Consider the following 9,450-nt stretch of genomic DNA (forward strand, 5'->3'; position numbering starts at 1 on the left):
TCTTTCAAAAAAGCTGTGTTAGAAAGGATTGCCTACACATACTGACCAGCTCATGTTATAGACAGAAGCGTGCTACATGGCAGACCAATCCGAACTCATCTCTCGGCATGTCTAGCCCATCCATTATCTCAGCCAATCATGGCTAGCGGGAAGGTTCCTGTCTTTTTCCGTGGATAAACCAACTAGGCTCATAATTTAACAATTGTATTCGTATTTACAGATGGCATACAAGTTCATTATTAAGGCACATGAAAGTTCACATGTTCCAGAAGGCATTTCTGAAAAAAAACGGATTTCGATTTGGTTTTAAAGTTTACATTCAAATGCCTCTCTTGTGAAGTAGTGACGTGCAATATGCGCCTAGTTTTCTGAAACTAGTCACATTTTTGGGACCAGGGATGTACAGTACTTGATGTCAAACTCATACGGTGCCAGCTTGGCAACCCATCTCTGCTCACAAGCTTTAAGCTTCGTTTTTGTCAGGATGTACCGTACCAGTCAAAAGTTTGGACACACCTACTCATTCAAGGGGTTTTCTTTATTTTTACTATTTTCTACATTGTAGAATAATAGTGAAGACATCAAAACTATGAAATAACACATATGGAATCATGCAGTAAACAAAAAAGTGTTAAACAAATCAAAATATATTTTACATTTAAGATTCCTCAAAGTAGCCACCCTTTGCCTTGATGACAGCTTTTCACACTTTTGGCATTCTCTCAACCAGCTTCATGAGGTAGTCACCTGGAATGCATTTCAATTAACAGGTGTGCCTTGTTAAAAGTTCATTTGTGTAATTTCTTAATGCATTTGAGCCAATCAGTTGTGTTGTGACAAGGTAGGGGGGTATACAGAAGATAGCCCTATTTGGCAAAAGTCCATTTTATGGCAAGAATAGCTCAAATAAGCAAAGACAAACGACAGTCCATCATAACTTTAAGACAAAGGTCAGTCAATGTGGAAAATTTCAAGAACTTAAGTTTCTTCAAGTGCAGTCGCATAAAACCATCAAGCGCTATGATTAAACTGGCTATCAAGAGTGACTTGCGAAGGCTATATCACATCATCTAGACCATTGCTGGATGCCTCCACAGAGAGAAGAAAGGGTTTGTTGAAGATGGGGTGGGCCAACAAGACCTTGTCCAGCAAGGCTTGCTTTAGCTCGAGAAAGACCTGCTTGCACTCTGTTGTCCAGTCAGCTGCCGTCAACTTCTTGTCAGGTGAGCATCTCTTCTTCATCTTGCAGTATGGAGCCTTGTGCCCAGTTGTCATCCAAAAGAGAAGCTTTGCGATGGTCAAGCATCCTTCAATTAACTGTTGGTAATACACCACCATCCAGGGGAACAACCTTAGTTTATTCTGAGAGGGGATGTCAGTTCCGTCTTTCATCAGGTCAACTTCTGTCACGCCTGCAATGGCCTTCACTTTTCTCAGGATCTGTAGCTACACCATCCACACTGATGCCAATAATTTGTTCTTAACTGACTTGCCTAGTTAAATAAAGGTTAAATAAAAAAATAAAAAAATATGCCCCAACAACATCACAGACCTCTGCAAAAAGTGACACTTTTTCAGGTTGAGCTTCAAGTTGTGAGCCTTAACCTGTTGGGGATAGGGGGCAGTATTTGCACGGCCGGATAAAAAACGTACCCGATTTAATCTGGTTACTACTCCTGCCCAGTAACTAGAATATGCATATAATTGTTTGATTTGGATAGAAAACACCCTAAAGTTTCTAAAACTGTTTGAATGGTGTCTGTGAGTATAACAGAACTCATATGGCAGGCCAAAACCTGAGAAGATTCCAAACAGGAAGCGCTCTCTCTGACTATATCTTGGCCTTCTTGATCATCTCTAACCAAAACAGGGGATCTCTGGCATAACGTGACATTTTCTAACACTCCCATAGGCTCTCAGAAGGCGCAAGAACGATGAATGATGGCTTTGCAGGCCATGGCAGAAAAACATTAGTGCATTTGGATAGTGGTCGTTCTGAGGACAATGAGACTGGAGGCGCGTGCACGAGCCGACACCATGTTTACTTTCTCTCTCTTTGAACGGAAACAACGACTCCCGGTCGGAATATTATCGCTTTTTTACGAGAAAAATCGCATAAAAATTGATTTTAAACAGCGTTTGACATGCTTCGAAATACGGTAATGGAATATTTTGAATTTTTTTGTCACGAAACGCGTCGGGCGCGTCACCCTTCTTTACCTTTTGGATAGTGTCTTGAACGCACGAACAAAACGCCGCTATTTGGATATAACTATGGATTATTTGGAACCAAACCAACATTTGTTATTGAAGTAGAAGTCCTGGGAGTGCATTCTGACGAAGAACAGCAAAGTTAATCAAACTTTTCTAATAGTAAATCGGAATTTGGTGAGTACCACACTTGGTGGGTGTCTAAATAGCTAGCCTGTGATGGCCGGGCTATCTACTCAGAATATTGCAAAATGTGCTTTCACCGAAAAGCTATTTTAAAATCGGACATAGCGAGTGCATAAAGGAGTTCTGTATCTATAATTCTTAAAATAATTGTTATGTGTTTTGTGAACGTTTATCGTGAGTAATTTAGTAAATTCACCGGAAGTGTTCGGTGGGAATGCTAGTCACATGCTAGTCACATGCTAATGTAAAAAGCTGGTTTTTGATATAAATATGAACTTGATTGAACAAAACATGCATGTATTGTATAACATAATGTCCTAGGATTGTCATCTGATGAATATCATCAAAAGTTAGTGCTGCATTTAGCTGTGGTTTGGGTTTATGTGACATTATATGCTAGCTTGAAAAATGACTGTCTGATTATTTCTGGCTGTGTACTCTGCTGACATAATCTAATGTTTTGCTTTCGTTGTAAAGCCTTTTTGAAATCGGACAGTGTGGTTAGATTAACGAGAGTCTTGTCTTTAAAATGGTGTAAAATAGTCATATGTTTGAGAAATTGAAGTAATAGCATTTCTAAGGTATTTGAATATCGTGCCACGGGATTCCACTGGCTGTTGAGTAGGTGGGACGCAAGCGTCCCACTGGCCCAGAGAGGTTAAGACATTCAAAGACCATTTCCAGTCCCTGCAGAACCCAGGTCTTCAGTGGGCGCATAGAACAAGACATCATCAAGGTAACACAGCAGGCTAAGAAAGTTCTGATCTCCGAAGATGTTTAGCATTGTCAGAATCTAGGTGATGTGGGTAAGGCGGAGTCAGGCGCAGGACACAGAGATGAGTAATAATAGTAACTTTACTCAAAAATAATCCTCCAACAAGGAGAACGAAAATCCAGAAACGAGACAACTGACAACAATAAACACGCACAAAACCATGATGGCTCCAGAGGGTTAAATAGGGAAATAATTCAAACGAAATGGGAACCAGGTGTGTACAATACAGACAACACAAATGGAAAAATAAATGTAGATCGGTGGAGGCTAGAAAGCGGTGACGTCGACCGCCGAACGCCGCCCGAACAAGGAGAGGCACCAACTTCGGTGGAAGTCGTGACAGTACCCCCCCTTGACGCGCGGTACCAGCTGCGTGCCGACACCAGCCTCGGGGACCACCCGGAGGACGAGGTGCAGGACGATCCGGGCGGAGACGGTGAAATTCCTGCAGTAAGGAAGGGTCCAGGATGTCCTCCACCGGCACCCAGCATCTCTCCTCCGGACCGTACCCCTCCCACTCCACGAGATACTGAAGGCCCCTCGCCCGACGCCTTGAGTCCATAATGACTCGCACAGTATACGCCGGGGCCCCCTCGATGTCCAGAGGAGATGGAGGAACCTCCTGCACCTCAGACTGCTGGAGTGGACCAGCCACCACCGGCCTGAGGAGAGACACATGGAACGAGGGGTTAATACGGTAATCAGGGGGGAGTTGTAACCTATAACAAACCTTGTTCAGTCTCCTCAGGACTTTAAATGGCCCCACAAACCGCAAACCCAGCTTCCGGCAGGGCAAGCGAAGGGGTAGGTTTTGGGTCGAGAGCCAGACCCAATGCACCGGGGCCTCACTGCGGTGGCGGTCGGCGCTTGCCTTCTGCCGCTTGATGGCCCGTTACAGGCGCACATGGGCAGCGTCCCATGTTTCTTCCGAGCGCTGAAACCATTCGTCCACCGCAGGTGCTTCAATCTGGCTCTGATGGAACAGTGCCAGGACCGGCTGATAAACCAGAACACATTGAAAAGGAGATAGGTTAGTGGTGAAGTGGCGGAGGGAGTTTTGGGCCATCTCTGCCCAGGGGATGAAAGCCGCCCACTCCCCCGGCCGGTCCTGGCAATAGGACTGCAGAAACCTAGCCACATCCTGGTTAACTCTCTCCACCTGCCGTTATTCTCGGGGTAAAAACCTGAGGTGAGGCTGACCGAGACCCCCAGGCATTCCATAAACACCCTCCAGACCCTAGGCGTGAACTGGGGACCCCGATCAGAAACTATATCCTCAGGCACCCCGTAGTGCTGGAAGACGTGGGTGAACAGGGCCTCCGCAGTCTGTAGAGCCGTAGGGAGACCGGGCAAAGGAAGGAGACGGCAGGACTTAGAGAACCGATCCACAACAACCAGCATCGCGGTGTTTCCCTGTGACGGAGGAAGATAGAATGTCTAGCCTCCACCGATCTACATTTCTTTTTCCATTTGTGTTGTCTGTATTGGAGGAAGATCCGTCACGAAATCCACCGATAGGTGTGACCACGGCCATTGTGGAACGGGTAGGGGTTGTAATTTCCCTCTGGGCAGGTGTCTAGGTGCCTTTCACTGGGCGCACACCGAGCAGGAGGAAACATAAACCCTCACGTCCTTAGCTAAAATGGGCCACCAGTACTTCCCACTAAGACACCGCAATGTCCAACCAATGCCAGGATGACCAGAGGAGGGTGACGTGTGAGCCCAACAGATCAAACGATTGCGGACATCAGATGGAACGTACAGACGCCCACCTGGACACTGGTTGGGAGTGGGCTCTATACGTAACGCCCGCTCGATGTCCGCGTCCATCTCCCATACCACCGGTGCCACCAGGCACGAAGCCGGAAGTATGGGAGTGGGATCCGTGGACAACTCCTCTGTGTCATACATCCGGGACAGTGTGTCTGCCTTAGCGTTCTGGGAACCTGGTCTGTAGGAAAGGGTGAAAATAAAACTGGTGAAAAACTTGGCCCACCTTGCCTGACGAGGGTTCAGTCTCCTGGCCGCCCGGATGTACTCCAGATTGCGGTGGTCAGTCCAAATGAGGAAAGGGTGTTTAGCCCCCTCAAGCCAATGCCTCCACGTCTTCAGCGCCCTGAAAACAGCCAACAGCTCCCGATCACTCACATCATAGTTTCGCTCCGCCGGGCTGAGCTTCTTCGAAAAGAAAGCACAGGGGTGGAGCTTTGGTGGCGTACCCGAGCGCTGAGACAGCACAGCTCCTATCCCAGCCTCGGACACGTCCACCTCCATTATAAATGCCAGAGAGATCAGGATGAGCCAGCACGGGAGCCGAGGTACACAGAGCCTTCAGGTGACCAAAAGCCCTGTCCGCCCCAGCTGACCACTGCAGTCGCACCGGTCCCCCCTTTAGCAAAGAGGTAATGGGAGACGCTACCTGACCAAAGCCCCGGATAAACCTCCGGTAGTAGTTGGCAAACCCTATAAACCGCTGCACCTCCTTTGCCGTGGTTGGAGTCGGCCAATTACGCACGGCTGAAATGCGGTCCTTCTCCATCTCCACCCGTCGCGGACAGGTGGTACCCTAGGAAGGAGACGGACTGTTGGAAGAACAGACATTTCTCAGCCTTGTCATACAGGTCATGCTCCAACAGTCGACCAAGCACCTTGCGCAGCAGGGAGACATGCTCGGCGCGTGTAGCGGAGTATATTAGAATGTCATCTATATACACCACTACACCCTGCCCGTGCAAGTCCCTGAAAATCTCATCTACAATGGATTGAAAGACTGATGGAGCATTCATCAACCCGTACGGCATGACAAGGTACTCATAGTGCCCAGAGGTGGTACTAAATGCCGTCTTCCACTCATCCCCCTCCCGGATACGCACCAGGTTGTAAGCGCTCCTGTGATCCAATTTTGTGAAGAAGCGCACCCCGTGCAATGACTCTGTCTCACTGGCTATGAGAGGCAGCGGGTAACTGTACTTCACTGTGATCTGATTTATACCTCGATAGTCAATACACGCGCGTAAACCTCCATCCTTCTTCTTCACAAAAAAGAAACTCGAGGAGGCAGGTGAAGTGGAAGGCTGAATGTATCCCTGTCCCAGAGATTCAGAGACATATGTTTCCATAGCCGCCGTCTCCTCCTGTGACAAAGGATACACGTGACCCCTGGGAAGTGCTGCGTCTACCATGGGATTTATCCCCCCGTCGATTGAGTGGTAATTGAGTCGCCTTCTTTTTACAGAAGGCAAGAGCCAAATTGGCATATTCAGGGGGGATGTGCATGGTGGAGAACTGGTTTGGACTCTCCACCGTAGTTGCACCTATGGAAACACCAACACACCTCCCCGAGCACTGACGTGACCATCCCTTGACCATCTCTGTTTCCACGAAATAGTGGGGTCATGATCGGCCAAGCAGGGATGCCCCAACACCACAGGAAACGCAGGTGAATCGATCAGAAAGAGACTAATCGTTATCATACATAGTGGAGCTGTGACATCCCTGATCAGTTCCGACCCTAAAGGATGACTATCTAAGGCATGTACAGGGAAGGGCACATCAACAGGAACAATAGGGATCCCTTATCTGATTGCAAATGAACGATCAATAAAGTTCCCAGCTGCACCTGAATCTACTAGTGCCTTATGCTGGGAATGCGGGGAAAACTCAGGAAATTCTACACATACACACATGTGCGAAACAGGAAGTTCTGGGTGAGTCGGGTGTCTACTCACCTGGGATGATCCACCAGTGCCCTGCCTGCTGCCTCGACTCCCTGGAGAACCTCCCCAGCACCGACCAGCAGTGTGCCCTCTGCGGCCACAGGTGGTGCAGGGAATGGCCTCCCCTCCGGTCCCCCTCATAGCAGCACTTCCTAGCTCCATCGGCGTTGGATCTGAGGTGCTGGTGAAATGGGACTGACGAACCCCGATCCGGACGTCCGCGGGAGGCCAACAGGTTATCCAGTCTGATGGATAGGTCTACCAGCTGGTCAAAGGTAACGGTGGTGTCCCCACAGGCTAGCTCCCTACGAACGTCCTTGCGTAGACCACACCTGTAGTGGTCGATCAGGGCCCGCTCATTCCATCCTGCGCTGGCGGCCAGAGTTCGAAAGTCCAGAGCGAAGTCTTGTGCGCTCCTCATCCCCTGTCTGAGATGATACAAGCGTTCCCCCGCCGCTCTCCCTTCAGGTGGATGATCGAAAACTGCCTGGAAGCGGCGGGTAAAATCCTCATAATTGTCCAACGTCGGTCCTTCCCTTCCCCAGACTGCGTTGGCCCGTTCGAGTGCTCTACCTGTCAGACAGGAGATGGGGGCGTTTACACTCTCGCGTCCCGAAGGAGCTGGGTGAACGGTTGCCAGGTAGAGCCCAAGCTGGAGTAGGAACCCCTGGCACCTGGCAGCCGTTCCATCGTATACCCTCAGGAGCGAGAGCCAAATTCCACTGGATCCAGGTGAAGGAGGGGTGGACAGCGGTGTGGGTTGTTGTGGGAGCTGGGGTGATGATGATGGGGTTGCTGGAAAACCCCCTCTCTCCTATCGTTACATGGTTTGCAGCACGTGATCCATGGCTGTGCCGGGACTTTTCAACATAGTCGCGTGCTGCTGGACGCGCTCCTCCATAGGTAGAGGAGGGCTGTGTGCACCTGCTGACTCCATTGAAGGTGCATGTTTCTGTCAGAATCTAGGTGATGTGGGTAAGGCGGAGTCAGGCGCAGAACACAGAGATGAGTAATAATAGTAACTTTACTCAAAAATAATCCTCCAACAAGGAGAACGAAAATCCAGAACACATAAACGAGACAACTGACAACAATAAACACGCACAAAACCATGATGGCTCCAGAGGGTTAAATAGGGAAATAATTCAAACGAAATGGGAACCAGGTGTGTACTATACGGACAAAACAAATGGAAAAAGAAATGTAGATTGGTAGAGGCTAGAAAGCCGGTGACGTCGACCCGAACAAGGAGAGGCACCAACTTCGGGGGAAGTCGTGACAAGCATCATCCTCATGAATGTTACAGACTGTTACATAACCCCTGTGGAATATGGTTGTATTCATAAAATCCAAATGGCGATGTAAAGGCTGTGAATCTCTGGTCATCCTTATGCATCTCCACATTGTAGTAGCCAGAGGTAAGGTCCATTGTCGAGAAAAAGGCATTTCCACCTAAAGCAGCCATCACGTCAGCCTGGTGAGGGGGTGGTGAGCGTCTTTGATGGTGCGACATGCAGAAATCAGTAGCGCTGCAATAGACAACATAGAAAAGGAGAGAAATTAAAATAAATGGCCTCGTATTATTTCTTTAATGAAATTGCTATGGGTTTTTACAAGAATATGACATTCTTCGCATATTTTGTATTGTGAAATGTTGAATTATTCCTCCGTGTTTATCAATGCCAACTTCGCAGCATGATATGCGCTTTTGTGAAAATGTAGCAAAGAATTACTAAAACATGTAACTGGATGCAACCTAATACAATACAAATACTGCATTTCAGGTCTCTAAAATACATGTATTTGCCTAGGACAGATATAATCTCGCACGGAAAATACAAATAAGCTCTCACTAACATTTCCATGGGATGATTTGAATATACCAATCTTTTCAGCAAAAGTAACTTGGTGCCAGAGGGAGCCTTTCCAACAAAAAGACCAGACAGAAGCAGGGTGTGATCTTATTGGGTGATAGGAAGGAATAAATCCCTAATAAATCCCTAATTGACCCCTGTGCCATTCATATCAGTACAGCCTTAGCATACAGTATACTGTGTTTATCTTAACAATTACAGTACTCTGATCACTTCCCCATGTCCAATATCACAACAAAGACACATTAAGACCTTCCTCTTTATTCTATTAACATCCTGTTTTTGATTCAACCATTTATGAGCTTTTCAGGGAAAGGGCACATTTCAACAACATAGGTTTTGCTTTGTGCAAAATTATAGGAGGGAAAGTAAAGACTGCAGTCATCCACATGAAAGTGTTTGTGTTGAGCAGAGTTAAAAGGCACTAGCCCTGTTTATACTTGGTTCTAACATGCTATCTTTGTCCTGATCTTGTCCACATTGTGATTGTGCCCACATTTTTAGACTGGTGTATACATTAAAAGACACATCTTCCTGACCACCTCCGGAGGTAGTCAAACTCACATTGTATCGGTATATCTTACAAGTGTAGACTGCTCTGGACAGTGAAACCATTTAAATCATCATTATCCCACCCTCTAAAACAGTTGACAGGTGACACCATTGACTTATAGCATCAATATCTGTC

Source organism: Salmo salar, chromosome ssa01 (genome assembly GCF_905237065.1).
Source record: "Salmo salar chromosome ssa01, Ssal_v3.1, whole genome shotgun sequence".
Lineage (NCBI taxonomy): Eukaryota > Metazoa > Chordata > Actinopteri > Salmoniformes > Salmonidae > Salmo > Salmo salar.